A 17,439-nucleotide genomic window follows, 5' to 3' on the forward strand; every position below is an offset into this window, starting at 1 on the left:
CGTTTCGCACTGCGCGGCAATCATGGCTTAAATCAGGTATACCGAAAAACGGGTCACATGGCTTTTCGGTGTTTGTAAATTTAAAAACAAAATGATGCCGTTCAACGTTCCCGAATGCGACGCGAAGCAGTAGAGGAAGGGTGCGGATTAACTGGGCCCACCTGGAGCCATCTCTGACGTGCGCCGAAATGTAAGTGCCACGAAGGTTTCTGCATTCCAGCTCAACTGGTACGCGACCGCCTCGATCGGGATTCAAAGCTATGACCTCGTGATGAGAAAGCAGCCTAACGTCGTAGCCACCTAGAGACCACGAAGGGGCGTGTTCATATGAAGATGAACTGAAAGAGCCACCGAGAAGCAGCGCTAAAAATCATGACTCTGAAACACCAAACCGGTAACTCCTTTTATAACGGGAACGTCGGTAAAACAAAAAACGCCGATACCAAAGGCGGGTGCCTATGCCACCACAAAGTTCCCGAATCAACTCGCTAAAACGTCACGTATGTGACGGCGTATATTCGCGTCCACTTAAAATTCTTAACCGGTAGAGCAGGACTACACTGCAATCTGAAAGACTCGAACCCTTGGCGTTGCAAGTTTCCAGAATACATTGTCTTACAAGACTGCCAAAGCGGTGCCGAGGCAAAGCTAAAACCAAAGCAAAAGGAGATTTCAGCTTTATTTTTGTCGAGAAATAGTAAACCTCTGCCAAATGAACTAAAGTATGGTAGCATACTTTTGAACGAGCACCAGTCCAAATTGATTTAGTCCCATATTGTAAACGTTCCTGAACTCACCACTCCACCTGGACTTAATGGATGGATGGGTGGGTGGATGGATGCTGGGCGTCTCCTTTGAAAAAGGGACTGTGGGTCGGGCCACCACGCTCTTGTTCTTATTTCGCTTAATGTGCTACCTATATTTAAGAACGCACAATCACACACACAGATAATTTACAGCATCTGACTTTCTTGAGCACTCTTGTTAACTTTGGTTTTGTACGCCTCCGTTATCTGTGGTCTCCCTACTTTTCTGCCACCAAACCTTCAATCGCCCTTTACCAATCTCTACTGCGAATACGTTTACTTTACCCTAGCTGTCCCTGAACCTAAAGGCTTCAAGGAGGCCAGCGGAGCCTGAACCGCCCGCTGTGCAGATACCTTCACATTTTAATAAAGCACATTCCATCGTTTCTCTAGCTTTACTTTAAAGTCATTGGCGAAGATTTACACTCGAAGCTTTCATGCTGAATCATACTTAACCCTGCCTCACTTTTCCAAAACAAGCATCGAGCCCGCAATTTACAATGTTCCGATCTAACCTTCCTTTCGTGCTTTCACGCAAGAATGAAGCAAATACAATTCGTCAGTCACGCAGCTTTTTCCGAATAAGCCAGCACCGAACGTCAGCAGTAAGCCTTGCCCGATAATAATTGTGTCTGTTGGTCTGGCGCGCAATTATATACATGGTTACGTTGTTGCTGTTAGGCGGGCTATTCCGCCGGGACTGCAGCTGTCGCCAGCTGTTTTCGTTCGCAACCGCAAACGAAAGTATAAAGAGGACGAAAAACAATGGTGAGGGAGAGGGACGGAAAAGTATAAACCGACCCACGGGCGCAGGGATACGAAAAACAAAAGCAGTGCGCGGGCACGTACTCGCAAGCTGCTGCGCAGCATGCTGGAAGCGACGCGATGAATCACGAAGAGAAGCCGCGTTGCTAGCTAACGAAGGCATCCCCCCCGCCAACTGTTTTTTTTGTGCCTTAACTATTACACTACAGCACCTTAACTGTCATTATGTCCATTGCAGAACGAAGGCCCCCGCCCCAGCAAATCTCCGATTGCCGCAGTCTGGTGCCAGCTGACAAGCGTGATGTGCCTGCAAATTTCCCGTTATTTCATCACACCCAACAGTTCTCTGCCGTCCTCGCTTTTCTTCTGGCGCCCACCCTGAAACTCTAGATGGACAACCAGCTCCCGTTTTTTTTTTCTTCTTAATGTCGACTGGAATGTCGGCTGCCCCTACTTTGCTCTAGTCTACACCACCGTCTTCCCATCTCCTAACGGTACCGCTTCCCACTTTGTCGTTCCATCGCTCCTTTCGCGCCCCCTCAACTTCTCGAGCCTCTTCGTTAACATGCAATGCGACGATTGTACAGATCTCTTCTTCAACGACAGCGGTGTAGGATGCCGGTCGTGACCCACTAATGCATGGCGTACGCGCTCCATTACATTTTTGTTCTTCCGTATAGATTTCCTTCTAAACTCAGTATACTATAAAATTGCAGTGAATCGCGAATCACCGAACAAGAGTATTATTATTGTTATTAATTTTTTTTTTGCATAGCGTCACCGTTCTGTATCGTTAACAAATGTCACCCAGCTTAGCATGCGTGGGGTTTACTGCGCATGCGCTGCTTGCGCGATTGGGAGGGTGGGCGTGGACGGCAGAGGTAACAACAAAAAGCGCAACGCGACGCACAAATATACTCTATTATCCTAACACGTGCAACGAGTAGTCTACATTTCGAAACGGCACACATGTGAGCGAGTTGGGGCGAATTTAAGTTCGATTTAGGCAGCGCGACAGGAAGAGGGCAAGGAACGAGGTGACTATAGACAGGACACGCGCGTTGCTGTGCATTATAATTCAAATGTTAGCGCAGACAAGACGTGGCCCCCGCTCCCATTCTACCTCTCGTAAAATGCCAGTTTCGCGACACACAGTCCGGCAGAACGCCCGGACCACACAACGGCAGAGGTAAACCGCGGGCTATACACATTAGAGTCACGCTTATGCATCGGCCGCGGGAGCAGCGTTGAGTCCTTTGTTTGCCAGTCCAGGTCACGTGGCTCGCTAGCGCATACCAGCTACGCGCGGAAAGCGCGCGCGCCGCTGGCAAACGTTCGCTAAACATGCCGCTTCCCGGTCGCTTTCGGTGATTTTTCAAGCCCGTCTTGCGAAACTTTATTCGCGCGCCAGGAAATGCTTCCTATTCACAGCATAAATTTTAGAAAGCGCTTTCAACGAAGGCCGTGGGTGCCACATGTCGGCCTCGAACGGGCTAACATGAAAAATCTTAAGAAAAAAAAAAGAGCGCCAAAGCGCAGCAACATTATGAAGCAAATCTTCCCGGACTCAGCTGGCCGAGGCTGCACGATGCTTCGCCGAATAGTTCGAACGCAGGACAGCATTTGCATAACGAATCTGCTAGTATGTAGCCCCGTCTGTACTACACCCGAACACATGTGTCCGCGGCCGACTCTGCTCTGTACGGAATTACGCAGTGAAACAAACCGAACCTGAACATCCACAGTACAACAAATGTACGCCTTAAAACGCATGATTTATTTATTAAAGCGAATCTTCCTACGCCGTCTTTCGTGGAGTTTGGTGCGTGTATTCGGCCAGCTTCTTGCCGAGTTAAGTGTGCTGATGTCAGAGGCAGTGCAATCACCGGTCACGTGACGGGGCGTGGGAGTGGGGGGATCGCAACTTACTTATTTGCAGCGCAGGTACCTATCTACCCGCATCACTGGAAAACCCGCTGTAGAAAATGAACTCTTGCGCGGCATTTAATTAACCGCTTCACATCGATGCCGATACGCGCGTCGGATTTGCATAATTTACTTCATCGAGGCGAAGAACTCGCGCGTAAAACAGTTAAAGGAGAGGCCATCGCCAATAAGGAATCGAGAAATCCGAGGAGAGCCGTATTAGGCCGTGCGCGCACGTGATCAAGCAACAGGCAGTCGTCTAGGTCGGAGGAGAAAAGGGGTGCGAGGGACTTCCACGTATACAGCCCATGTCTGCGCGTGTGTACACAAACCCGACTCGCGCGCCGCTCCGTATCGAGGCAAAGCGCGCACAGCACAGCGGATGCCGCGACGAGGCCTTTTTGTTATCGGTCACGAGCCACTTCCGGCCAAGTCGCCGGCAATATCCGGCGCGCCCTTACCCTCTACCCTCAGCTGTTCCCCGTCTCCCCCTGTTGTCAAGCTCCTTCGGCGCAGCGCCTGCCAACGACCGACGCGGCGACCCAGGAAGGCCGGCCGACAGCCGTGTTGCTTCGCGCCCACCCCAGACGAGGAACGAGAAGGTGGCGCATAAAGCCGCGGTTGCGATCCCACGAAGGCGTCACCCCCCCCGCACCCCGTCTTGTCTCTCTCACCTCATTACGGGAAGGTCCGTGCACACTCGGCCTCTGACAGCGATGCTGATGTCTACTGGACTTTGCGGGTTTCCGCAGAACTGCTTTACCAAGCAGATCATAAATGGCCTTGAGCCATATCACTACCGCTATCAATCAATCAATCAATCAATCAATCAATCAATCAATCAATCAATCAATCAATCAATCAATCAATCAAGTGTACTCTCACGTGAATGGAGACGACAATATCACCCAATGTTCACATCTCTTTGATTCACTCAACAGGTCGTAACTGCATTGTTTTACGTAATATACAACAGTATCGATCAGTCAATAACTAAATCAACCCGTACTCCGACCTGAAGAAAAAAATGGAACGGTGACCGAGTGTTCGTATGTACTGGGCCGGTACAGCACGCAAAACTATTCCAAACAGTTTTTATTCCAAATCGGCCATTGACCTTGCTAGATAGGTCAAAATGGCTCGGGCTTTGCCCATATAGGCGTGGTGACCGCCCATATGGGCTGGACCCGAACCATTCTGACCTATCACAAAAGGCTAATGGCGGATTTCGAATAAAAATAGATAGCCATAGTTTTGCGTTATACCGGCTTATAAGACGTAACTGTCCTGACAGGCACCGTGGGGTCAATGCATAAATAAATGCAGTTAAACCTCGTTATAACGAAGTTGAAGGGAAAGCCATATAGAATTACTTCGTTATATCCATTGCTTCGGCATACTTTATTTCAGGCACTGCACTACGAATCTCAATGGTGATTTGAAGGGAAATTTCACTTATTTCGTTATATTCATTATTTCTTACTATCCCGCTTCATTATAACGAGGTTTCACTATCGATGGTCGCACTAGTTAAATGAGGGACGTCGTAAAGGGAGATGGAAGGTATGAGTTTTCCTTACGACGCTAAAACATAAACCTAAAATGTTTGTGGTCTACCTCGTAGTCTGTCTTGTGATTTTTTATCATTGCGCGCATTGATTGTGCGCTGGCTGGCTACATCTGTACTTTCGCGTAAAAGGCTGCATACATCAACAATTTCACTGGATTATATCGCACATTTTGGACCAAAAAACCTGGTTTCTTTCCACAACAATGCGACGAAATCCTTCCACAGATTACATTCTTGTATTAACTTCCCGCTGCAGAGGAATTGTGAACGGTCGTTTAAGTACGAATTCGTGCAGACAGCTGAAACCAGTCCTAATGCTGGATGAGAAACGCTGCATCACGTACCTGTATATCCTGTATTCCGAGCAGGGAAACTGGAAAGAAAAAGAACAATCGTTAGCACTTCAGTGGCAAACTTCGCTCAAAATGTAAACGCCAGCCTATATCTCGCGCATACATTGGGTACAAAATGTAGCTAGCAGTGCGCATCGAGGCCCTGCTCAAAGGAGAAGGACTTCGACACATGCTAAGCGGTCGGCTACACGCACGAGTGGCCATAGGCAATGGGATACTAAGCAGATGGCGCTCAATACTATCTATCTATCTATCTATCTATCTATCTATCTATCTATCTATCTATCTATCTATCTATCTATCTATCTATCTATCTATCTATCTATCTATCTATCTATCTATCTATCTATCTATCTATCTATCTATCTATCTATCTATCTATCTAAACGTTTAATTACAGCTGGAGAAGATAGCTATAGAGATAGGCCGACATGGCACCCCAGGTGTCAGCAAACTCAAGCAATATAAAAATACACGTTATCCAATCGCTGCAGTAAAAACATTTGAAAGAAATACCTACGAAAGGAAAAAAAAACGAACGAACAGTACCGCTAACTGAACGAACAGTACTACTAACCTACATTTTCATAGAATAAAATATTCTGCGTGCTTACATCTGATACCGGAGAGACACACAAGGGGAGAGTCGAGAAAGAGAGGGAGGCGTGCACGGGAATGGTATGACGATTGAAGAACAACCGGTATACGACAAGCCGAGAAAAAGAAAGAAAGAGATAAAGAAAGAAAGAAAAAAAAAGGCGCCGTTAGCAACCAACACAATGAGCATAGCACACGAGCCGGAGTGAGCAAGGCCGTTGTTTCACAAGAAGTTTGATTTCGGAGTAAGAACCATTTAGATGCAATGAGACAAAATACAGGCCTCAGCAAACAACAAAATCAGATCAAAACTAGAATATATATATAGAGAGAGGGCTGCTTCTGAGACGATGATAAGAGCATAAAGTCGTCTGACCTCGAGAACAGAGCGTCGCGTAGCCTACCGCGAAAAAAAAAACTAACTTTAATCGGTGGATCTACTGAAGAAAAAAGTGGGGCGTTGTTCTTGCACGCCCGCGTCGGTCGGTGTAGCCGAGATCCCAGCGGCCGCACGCTGCTCTAGCGCACGGACTCCATAACAGCATGGCTCGCGTGCTGGGGGTGCAACGCGGTCACGTGGTGTTTCGTCTCGACGATTGGACAGGATTGGGTGCGAGAAGCGATCGCACGGAAAGCCGACAGCGAAATTGCACTAGCGATATGTGCACTTGCACGATTCCGCCGCTGCCGTTGAAGGAAAATTGCGTGTCGAAAAAGAAAAATAAAGGAAAAAAGATCACGTGGCATAGAGGTTCAATCATCAATTACTAGAGGGAATTGTGGCGCTAGTATCTACGGGAGCTGCAAGCAGGGCAGTTCAGCCACTACGGGAATCAATGAATCAGTTTATTTCCCGTTCAAACAGCGAAGTGCCCGGAAGTTCAGAGCTTGACAAGGCTTCCTAGCCCCTGTACAGGAATGACGGGTAGTACATGGATTTGACTAACTTCGTCCTTCTGGCTTTAAATGGCTTCACCATTTTTGCAAAAGTGATGTTTAAGCACTGCGTTATGAATAATCAAATAACCGTAATTAAAGTTGTTCGACGGCAGGATTCGAACACAGGACTTCTAGCACAGAAGCCCGATATCGAAACAATTGCGCCACGGACGCTCGTTCCGCTGCAATTAGCAGCGATTATGCCTGCTTGGTGAGTCTCTTTACCATCTGCGTTAAAAAGTACCATAGATTGCTCTGAAATTTAGTCCAATTTAGGCCCAGATAAAACGCAATAAACGTAGCAAGAAGAATGCCGGAAGCCCCAAGCATGAATATGAGACAAATCCATGTACTACCCATCATTCCCACGGTGGCCTAACGATTCCAGCGCCAGAGTTCCTTCTAGTAATTGAAGGAAACTATGCATTAGGGCGACCAGATAAATTTCGTACAATATGCGAGTACCACTTTCAAAGCAAGCGCATATAAAATCAGGACCGATAGCAGGCCAAAGCCAAACGAATGCATCATCCAGAGCGTATTGAAAATATTGCTTCTTGGAGATACGGAGATTCTATATGCAGCGTTGAAATATTGCTTTACCGAGTGGTTCGCCAGTAATAAGGTAACATAAAGAGAGGCTTCGCTTGTGCATAAATTATTTAAATTTACGGAATGGGAAAAAAAGGGGAGGCGCTGACGTGCGGATGGATGTTATGAGCATCCCCTTTGAAACGGGGCGGTGGCTTGCGCTACCACGCGGCATTGATGCCAACTACGGCGCAAAGAACTATAATTGCGACAACCAAGTTGCCCTTATGGGTTCTCGCAAGGGCGCTAGCAGCAACACTCATTAGCGTGTAGTTTTTGTTGTTTTGCAAGAGCTACGACAAAACACGAGCAGCTCTAACACACTGGTGCCGCAGAACTCAAAACTACGACCACTGCTGCTGGAATGAAGCTTTTTGAATTGCTACGGAACAAGTAATTCAAAATACGACCGCTCCGCCTTTTTCCTGGAGGGCCTGAAATTCGGCGCCACGGTTCTTTCCGTTAAATAAAAAGGAGTCCGCTCTATAAAACTCGCCAGGTACCTCATCAAACTAGGCGCATCTGCGATTTATTCTGTACGAAACAGTGTGACTAGCGCTTGTAGATAAGGTACATAGACACCAGTGTGAAAAATGTTACCCTATATGACCAAGTAGTGTACCCGGAAAGGTAACTTACAAATGGGAATTTTATCGACCCAAAACTGTCGATAGTGAGTTCTGCGACATAGATACAGCTTCCTACAGTGAAATATTCAATCACCATCGTCAGTAATACATACATGTAGCAGTAAAATTTCTCCGAATGGGCCTTTGTTTCCGAGAATCGAAGAACAGCAGATATTCTTTTTTCTCCACCGTTTCAAGCATGAAATTGACAGGCACAGCGTCGTTTGAGATAATAAAGGAAACTTGACCAAGCGCGACGGACAACTCGGCTTGACCTTAACACCAGCCGAACTTCGGTAATAAAGCAAGAACCTGCATTGGATTTGACATATTAGTCAAGGGTTCAACGAAAATGGGTCTGGTCAGGTAACACAGCGAAGAGGCACTAGCTACCGCCGACCAAGTGAAACTTTAGGGAACGAAAAGGTAGAGACCTTGCTACACTCGCACACACACTGACAATGGTCACCCATTAAAGGAGCACTGACACAAAAATTTGAAGTCGAGATAACTTGTGAGATCGATTTAGTTGGTCACACACACATCATCTATAAAATATGAGCGACGAATATCGCTTAGAACATATTTAAAATCAATTTTAAAGTACGTGCGCGCATGCCAACCGCAAAACAGAGCACCTCGCGACATTGACATCAAGCGGGATTGTAAATAGCCAAAAAAAAGCTACGTCATGTGGCTACGTCACGAATTTTCGTTGGCTGCCATGCGGCTTACGTGTGCTCTTCTCTGTTGTTGCTTGTTCTAGCTGTTGTACTTGTAGTAGGACGCTCTCCGTGTCGCTGCAACTGCAGTTTGTGTCGAGTCCATCGGGATATTTCCCACACTATCAGCTTGACTGCGCGGCCACAACGTTCAACGCCGATTTGTTGTGTCTTACCATTGATTGTGGCTGATGGGAGGGTTTTGTTGAGGTTCGTCCTCGCCATCGCCGGCCGCAATATCTGAGTCGCTAAGTGATTGGCCACGTCTAAAGCACGAGACACATGGCGCGATTTTCCGTGCGATCTGTAGTACGGCGCGTCGTGCGCGACTTGCCGCATGCGGTGATTCGGGACACATGGTACGAATGAGCGAGCGGCGGCCCAGAACCGACGCCCCTGCGTGGAAGTTCGGAATGCTGCGTAACTTCGAACAGAAAGTCAAAGGACCCGTATTTGCGCAGCTATCTTGTTTGAAACAAACGATGACAATATAAACACGTCTATGCGAGCACTGTAGACGTGTTTCCGCAAGGCCGCGTTAGCAGTATCGGATCCGTTGACAGCCGCCGATGGCCAAGAGCCGGCAGGCATAGCTCGCTGGGCCACCGAATCCAACACCGGTTGCGCTTGTGACACGATCGCTTGCAGCTCGTATAACGAAGTGCCTATGTTAGTCGGCACAACGTGTACACAGTTATGTCACGCTTAAATTGCAGCACATTTGATTTCATTGGCGCCGACAGAAGCGACCGAGCTTGCCAAGCGAGCTTGCGATCGCTGGGAGACGATGTAGGCCTAGCTCGCCGGCCGTCTATCCGGGGCCGAGGGTCCAATTGCGATGCGTCCGCAGCTCGCAATAAAGCGCCTAAATTCGTCAGGACAATCAATGCCTGAACATTTATCTTAAATGAAAATACGTTTAGTTTTCCCGGTGCCGTTAGTAGCGATGACTAAACAGTCCAGTCAGGCGAGACGCTTCGTATACAGACGATTGCTGGCGCGTCTGCGCTTACCGCGTCCGAGTAGAAATCACGCCAACGATTTACTATATCGCACAACGTTTTATAACTCGCACTTTTTCGAGGTCACTTTATTCTAGAAGTTATTTCGTGTCAGAAACAAATTGTTGACCATTTATGTGCCGCCGTCAGCTGCGAAAGAGGCCCGCGTTTCGACCAGGGAGAGAAAAAAAAACATGAACGGAGCGGCGAGGCGTCCGCTCGCCGGCCCCGCCCCGCCGGGTCTACACGTGGCCATGACGTTCACGCTACCGGCGCTGTCATTGGCTGCGGTCATCCGACCAATGCGGCAGTCGCACGACAATATTCAGCAAGTTGGTCGCGCACGCTGGCTGCGCGTCAGAGCATATGTCATGACTTTTTGCGAACACGTGACGACTTTGTTTACATTCCCGTTTGTCCAGTCTCGTTGCTCTCTGGAACCGAAACTTCCGACTGGTAGCTACAAAAAAGACTGCAATAATTACCTGTCGCGCTCTGAAGTAAATGAGGTTTCGTGCCGTGATTACTGGGTCATTAACTTCTTAATAAAGCAGAAAAAACCACGTGGAATTTTTTTTTGTGTCAGTACTCCTTTAACACTGTGGGACCAATAACAGTACGGCTTTCTTGACAGCAGTGTATGACAAAGGTACCAAACTCTACGGTCCCTGGTAGCACACTCCTTGGTCCAGTGTTCTTCGTCACACAAAGACCGGAAATGTCTACTTTCATTTTTGACTTGTTCAGTGACCGCCACGTCATCTTCACTACTTGAACATTATACGAGCTTTCTCAATTTTATTCTCGTTTTGTGCCATTCTCCACAATATATGCTAATGTATGGGTCACGCGCTTCTGAGCCGAGACTGCCCGGCCACGCACACAAGCCAAGAAATTACGCGGACGGGACTATCACCGTGACTTATTGCATGCATTTCGCGGAAGTAAACATTCTATACCTCTATGCGCTATCCATAAATTGTCCAAACACACTGGCGACGGCTGAGCTATACCGACAAACAAACGCACGCACGCACGCGCTCAAAGCATAGGTATACTATTTGCCGGCACAATTTCCAACGCCGCACACAAACGCTTCTCGGCGAGAGAGTGGCCCACGAATGGTGAACGGTCGGATAAGAAACCAGCGTCGGCCTCGGTCGGTTACAAGCTCCCCGCTTCTCTCCTCCTCCAAGGACGGCGGCGGCGCTGATGCAGGCCAGCCGATTGCCGACGCGCTTATAAGCACGCGCCGCCAACAAGTGCCGCGCACTTCCACTTTATACCCTACGGCCAATCGTTCGCAAAAGCCACAGAAAGGCCCGGGGCCAGGCGGAATCTCTGGTGCGGAGCGCGAAGATATTCCCGCAGTAAAGATGCCGTGCCGTGCCCATACGCTCGTGCGAGCGCGGGAAGCGATGAGTGATCGCGGTGGGGGCCGCTAGAGGTCGCTGCGTGAAGGGCCGTTCTATAAGGACGTTTCGGCACCGGCCACGGAGAACACTGTATGTTGAAGGTCGTGACAAACCGTCTTCTGGTTTGCGTCAAACTTTTGCAATGTTACGGGATTTCTTTCCGCGGTTGATTTACAGCAACTTACTCTGCGAATGGTCTTGCTTTAGTGCACAAAGAACAGCGGCCTGCAGCACTCTACACAAACTCGACAACCGGCCCCTTCAGGGGAAACAGAATCCTTCGAACCTTCGGTCCCAGCCGACGTGAACCCACTTTGCTTTAAAAGCACTGGTGCTTTTTTCTTAAGAGTACTGCGTTTGTATCCAATAGCCGTCGTCAAACGTCTTCACTGTTTCTGCGGGCAGGCTCTTTTCACACACTCTGCTCTCCTTCCTTATATTCCCTCCCGGAGAGCAGGCAACCGGACGGCTACTCTAGTTAACCATCTTGCCTTTCATCTCGTATTTTATCCCTCTCTTTAGATCAGAGGGAGCAAGATGGATGAACATGAAAATAGGGACAGAGTTAACCCTACGCAAGCGCCAGAGTATGAGCTGAAGAACTGCAGATGGCCCCTTCCAGAACAGTACAGTTCAAGAATTGTTACCGAGCGAAACAGTGACACAAAGCTTAGCGACGTCACTAGGAATCGAACCTAGTGCAATCAACACTCACCCTAGTTCACAAGTGCGCGTCTCTGTGATGCACATTTGCTTAACTAATGGCGGCACCGATGAGCGTTCAAACGAAAACGAAGTGCTGGCTGCACATGCTGGGGCTTGTCGCTTGCGCGTGGTTTTCTGAGGAGACGCATGTCTGCATCTTTTGATGTCATAACGAAAGCAAACGGGGCTTGCACACACTGTTCATAAGAATGACTACACTGCCATTATGTGGTCAGACTGCCTCGCAAGAATGCTAGCTTTACAAATTTGATCCACTGTGCGCCGTAGCAAGAGTGCGCAGAGTTGCGAGTCATGCGTGGTGCCGCTAAGTCAACATCAAATATCAGCGTCCTGAACATAACGTATATGGGAGGCTCAGCGACATCCGTACATGTTAAGCCCAGCGATACTAAAGAGAGCTCCGTAGGCCCAGCTATCACATTGGTTTGATCCAGCGTTAACGCCATTTTGAGCAGATCCTGTGGCATCGATGCCCATGGCCCATAGGCAACAGAATATCACGCCGGAACAATCGAACCTTCACGGAAATATCATCAGAGCACAATAGCAGAGTCATGTTTCCTTCTTCGGGAAAACGACGCCAGACTCTTGTTGCCGGCTGGCTGACACGAGGCCCTGACGTGTTCTGTACTGCACGGAATTAGTGAAACGGAGCGCACAGTTTACATTTGTTTATTTACCCTCAGGGCCTTTGGGGCGTTACAGAGGGGGTGGGTGCATGGTTGTACAAGAACAGAATGTAAAGTTGCATATGAAATCAAGAAAAATGAAGAAAAACAAAGCATACACATACAGAAAGCACATAGTGCAGGGCTTTAAAAAAACGTTCGACGTACAAAGATAACCTAACGTGTTGAAGCTACAAAGGCTGAAAATTTTTCATCGCGCCTTTGAAGTTATTGACTTGCCGGAACGTCCACCTATCCGGAACCTGCTACGCATCAGAGCATCCGCGTAGCCAAATATCCGTACAAGGCATCACTAAACAACCGTGTAGCTATACAACGTTCGCGTATACCGAAGACCAACCGCGCAACAAAAAACGAACCGCAGCGAAACGAACCGACTGAAGCTCTCCGACACCGCTTCATCGAAGGAACCGATCGCTTCTGTCTAAGTCGTGAGGCCACAGTCCTTGGATGTTCTCCACATAGCCGTTGCGTGTGCCCGCGCGGTGGAGGGGGTCCGCTATATACTGCATACGACGAGAAGCCATTATTACACGCCGGTGCGTGATCAGCGGAAGCTGCGCCCGCGGCCGTTTTTGTTTCAAGCTCCACGTTCGTCCTTCGCACCCGAAGGTGCCGTCGCCCACAGTCAAACAAACAGCAGCACTCGCTCACCCCCCCCCCCTCTCCTTCAGCAGTGCCGGCGGAAACAGGTGGCAAGAACAATTAAAAGCGACCGTTGGGAATCGGACAACAGTGCTAAGTATGGATAGAAGCTCGGTTCTGCAAGTCTTTTTATGTTTGTTTTTGACGAGCCCGCATCAACCTCGCTTTGGTCATGATGTGATGGCGCCCACACAAGTTATAGCCTTGACCGATTGATCGGTTTAACATCACCTGGAGATTCTACTGGTAACAAGTGCAGTGCCACCAGCGGGGTCACAACGCTTGCCTGTTCTAGAAAAGAAAATATACAGAGAAATGACAGTAAAGAACAGAGATACTAAATAGTGGAGAGGGGAGACGTGGAATGTAAAAAAGAAATAAAAAAAAAGATGTGGACATGCAGAACAATGTTGCTAAATTACATTCTAAAAGGCATTAAGGGAGAAATAGCAAATGAGTTTGGACTGATGAAGTAGTCCTACGAATATTTTCTTTTATTTCCCTTACTAGACCTGTTGTCAGAAAAAAAGCAGAAATTTTCTTTTTTTTTAATTTTCAGGCCTCTTAGACAGCACCACTGTGCGACGTCATAGATTACCATGAATTTTGTCGTATTTTGAACCGTTGTAGCGCAGAAGGCGTTTTCGAAACTTTCTCAAGCTCAGTAATCGGCTCCTTCAAAATACGATTAAGTCCCATCTTTACCACTAAACAATGAAAATGGGCGCTAGCACACATCGTCATAATCCATGACGTCAAGGGTGGGGTGGTGCGGGTAGTTCACAGCGATGTCGCCACCAGTTTGGCCAATTTTTGCGCCCTTTATGACTAACCAATCCATCTCTCGCCGTACGAGCGGCATTCTCATTACTGCAGAAAAGTAAGTTACTAAAACTGATCCAATTTTTTTCTTCATGCTTTCACTTGAACGTTGTTAGGCTTAAAAACACAGGTCGAGTGTATATATTTATAGGCTTAAGGTGGAGTAAGAAGGAGCTAGCGCCTATTGCGCCCCCAGGGCGCAACTGTTACGCTCGGCTTCCCGCGGAAATGAAGCATTTGTTCTTCGACCATCGGAGTCCGCTCTGCGGCTCGGTGATCGCTTTCGGCGAAACGAGCAATAATACGCCGTCGGTGCGGCGAGCGCGGTTTCCTGTGAGTTGGCATGCATTGTACGTGTCGATTGCTATTATCTAGGAAATCAAGCTATGATACGAACGTATACGCTGAGTGATATGCGCTCTCTTACTGCGGCGCTTGCAAAACGCCGGTAAGATGGCTGTGGGTGCAATAAGTGCGGTACTGTACGATGAGCGGGAAACAGTCCGTCCATTGCAAGGCGCTTGTAATAATAATATTTGGGGTTTTACGTGCCAAAACCACTTTCTGATTATGAGGCACGCCGTAGTGGAGGACTCCGGAAATTTTGACTACCTGGGGTTCTTTAACGTGCACCTAAATCTAAGCACACGGGTGTTTTTCGCATTTCGCCCCCATCGAAATGCGGCCGCCGTGGCCGGGATTCGATCCCGCGACCTCGTGCTCAGCAGCAAGGCGCTTGTTTCATGCCGGTTATTCATGCATAATATGAATGCGTATTGTATGAATTTGTCGATTTTGTGTCCTTAGTATAAATTTTTCATGCATTACTGTTTATTGGCCATCACAGGGCAAGAAAAGCTGAAGTGCTCTGGCGGCATGCAGTGTACCACTGTGAACAAAGTTTAAACGTACTGAAGTTACTGGTGCACTGCTTTACGTTATCGGCGGATATGAATTGTGTATGCTGAAGCTTCGTGCCCACTTAAAAGGTTTGCTAAATTGTCGCTTTTTTGCAATGCTTGTTTGAGTGGAACATTATAGTTAGAAATATTTGATAACCGTCGTCTTAACGGTACGTGCGGGCGATGACCTTTAGGATGCACGCCTTTGGTCCTCGGCCTAACCTTGAATTTTCAGTCAAATAAATAAATAAAATCAACATGAACTGAAGGCGAAGAACTCCCTAAAAACACAACGTGCACAGGAACAGAAGCCGACGGCACGACGCTGGGCTAACAATTCGTTGGTTATACTGTTATTGTCGGTTACCTGTTTAGTGGTGGTTATTTGCTGGTAATTGGTAACAAGTTAGTAGTAGTCCAGTTTCGTCCCGTCGTCTTCTATTCTTGCGTACACTGTATTTTTAGCTTATTCGCCACCTTCGACCACGTGCCAATTGACCGATCTTCCGACCTAGTTAAATCAATACGAAAAACGAATCGGTCACAGCGCGGAATAAAGGGGAGTGTTGCGCAAGCCCCACCAACCAGAGTCTTCTGCTCGTCCCCATAGAGCCCCCCTTGGTCTGCAGCCAGAACAGCGCCGGAAGCTACGTACGAAACTACCCCAGGCGTCAACCCGAAACCCCGTTGAGGCCAGCCAGTACGAACAGTGCACAGCACGGCGGCGGCAGCGGCGGCCGCGAATGTGGGCCGCGCAGGAGAGGCGAGTCCTATACCCAGCCCAACCAGCCTTGATCTCGTTTATGCGCTAAAAAAGAATCCGCACGCGCGCCTCGGTGTGCGCTCGCCGTCAGCATGCACTATATACACGAACGGGGGAGGGAAACCACGCAGTTACAGGTGGAGATTCTTGCGCGGCCAAGGCAAGAATAAGGGCCTACATACCTACTACAGACGCAAATACATACTAGAGCTCTCTAGTTTTGATATACGTTTTTTTTGCAAGCCTTTCTTCTGCCGCTTGGTTATTCAATGTCCCCGCTACAGTGCACTATACCTAAGTGGTTCTATTTTGAATCTGCCAATGCATGGAAACTATGTCCCAGTGTAGCTGCGCCGTACTCATAGCCTACACTGTCGTCATCGAATTAAGGTTTGCGGGACACGGGATTAGTGAAAAGAGTCGAATTCCCGCGAAGCCCGCGGTACAAACCCTCGTATGCAGAGCTGCAGCTTGCGGTAGCTCGCGTGAGCTGCGCAGCGATCCCTTCCATTAAGAAGCAGGAAGCCTCAACAGAGACGTTTTTAAATGAACGGCGTCTAAAGCGTGTTCCGGAGTAATTTTGACCACTGGGGGCGGGGGGGAGGGGTTCTTCAACATGCACACGAGCGTCTACGCATTCCGTCCCTATATGCGAAATGCGGCCGCCGCAGCCGGAAGTCGGACCCACGACCTCGCGCTCAACAGCTGATCCCGCCATGGACTCCGCTGCGAGCGTCGAATGAAGCAACACCGCACGTGCAATCAATCAGGAGCCTTAACGCTGTCGCTTCCCGAACCAAGCATAGGCCGCGGACGCAACTAACGAAGACTTAATCGATCATGGTCGTCATCCCATGTCCCTTTGTAACAATCCTTATTCCTTTACCCCCATTACGTCATCGCTGTCTTTACGACTGCCGAAGGTAACAAAGCGCCGCACGCAGTGCTGCGTCAAGCAAAGCGGACGTCGAAAAGGCAGTGCGGCGCTTCGGGATGTACAGCGTTATTGTTGTTGACGTACGTACAAGCGAAAAAAAATGGGCAAGCAAAAATAAAGCTGCGAGGAGTGAGAAGAAATATGCTGTCAGCAGAACAGAATAGAAAGGGCGCTCACGTCAGGAGAGAAGACGGATGTCGATTGACTCACGGCCCCCACAACAGAGCAGGATTCCCGAGCACGTCGAAGTACGAACTACTGAAAAAAAATCGCACTCGGTGTCGACCACCGTTTTGTGCAACTGCTAACGAGATCCCTATAGAGTACCCGTTTAAAAGAACAAAAGACCTTAGTCGGCGTGAACATGAAGAATTGATATACTACAGGGAAGACACGAAAGATAAAGACTTAGTGACGCCAGTGACGCCACCGTGAAATTCTCGCACCTGCTCTTAGCAGACTTTTAGCCGACTTAGACTTCGAGATCTGACGGCGCCAGATCTTGGAGGTCATGCATTGAATGCGAGAAGCTTCAGGATTTCCCTCCACTGCTCACTTGCCCGACTAACGGCGGAATCTTGCCACGGCTGAAACGAAGACGAGTCCTACCTGCAAATGCTTGCACATTGTACACGTCTGCA

At 48.5% G+C, this 17,439-nt stretch overlaps 1 protein-coding gene across 2 annotated transcripts in view; it reads right to left on the bottom strand.

Annotated features, from left to right (window-relative positions):
* LOC142563808 (uncharacterized) overlaps nucleotides 1-17,439 on the bottom strand; it is a 144,728-nt gene that overhangs the window by 72,074 nt on the left and 55,215 nt on the right. For both annotated transcript variants that reach the window (XM_075674430.1, XM_075674431.1), the window contains exon 2: nucleotides 5,412-5,440. The gene's annotated coding sequence lies outside the window, so the exon portion shown is untranslated. The remainder of the gene's footprint in view (nucleotides 1-5,411; nucleotides 5,441-17,439) is intronic.

Source organism: Dermacentor variabilis, chromosome 11 (assembly GCF_050947875.1).
Source record: "Dermacentor variabilis isolate Ectoservices chromosome 11, ASM5094787v1, whole genome shotgun sequence".
Taxonomy (NCBI): Eukaryota; Metazoa; Arthropoda; class Arachnida; order Ixodida; family Ixodidae; genus Dermacentor; species Dermacentor variabilis.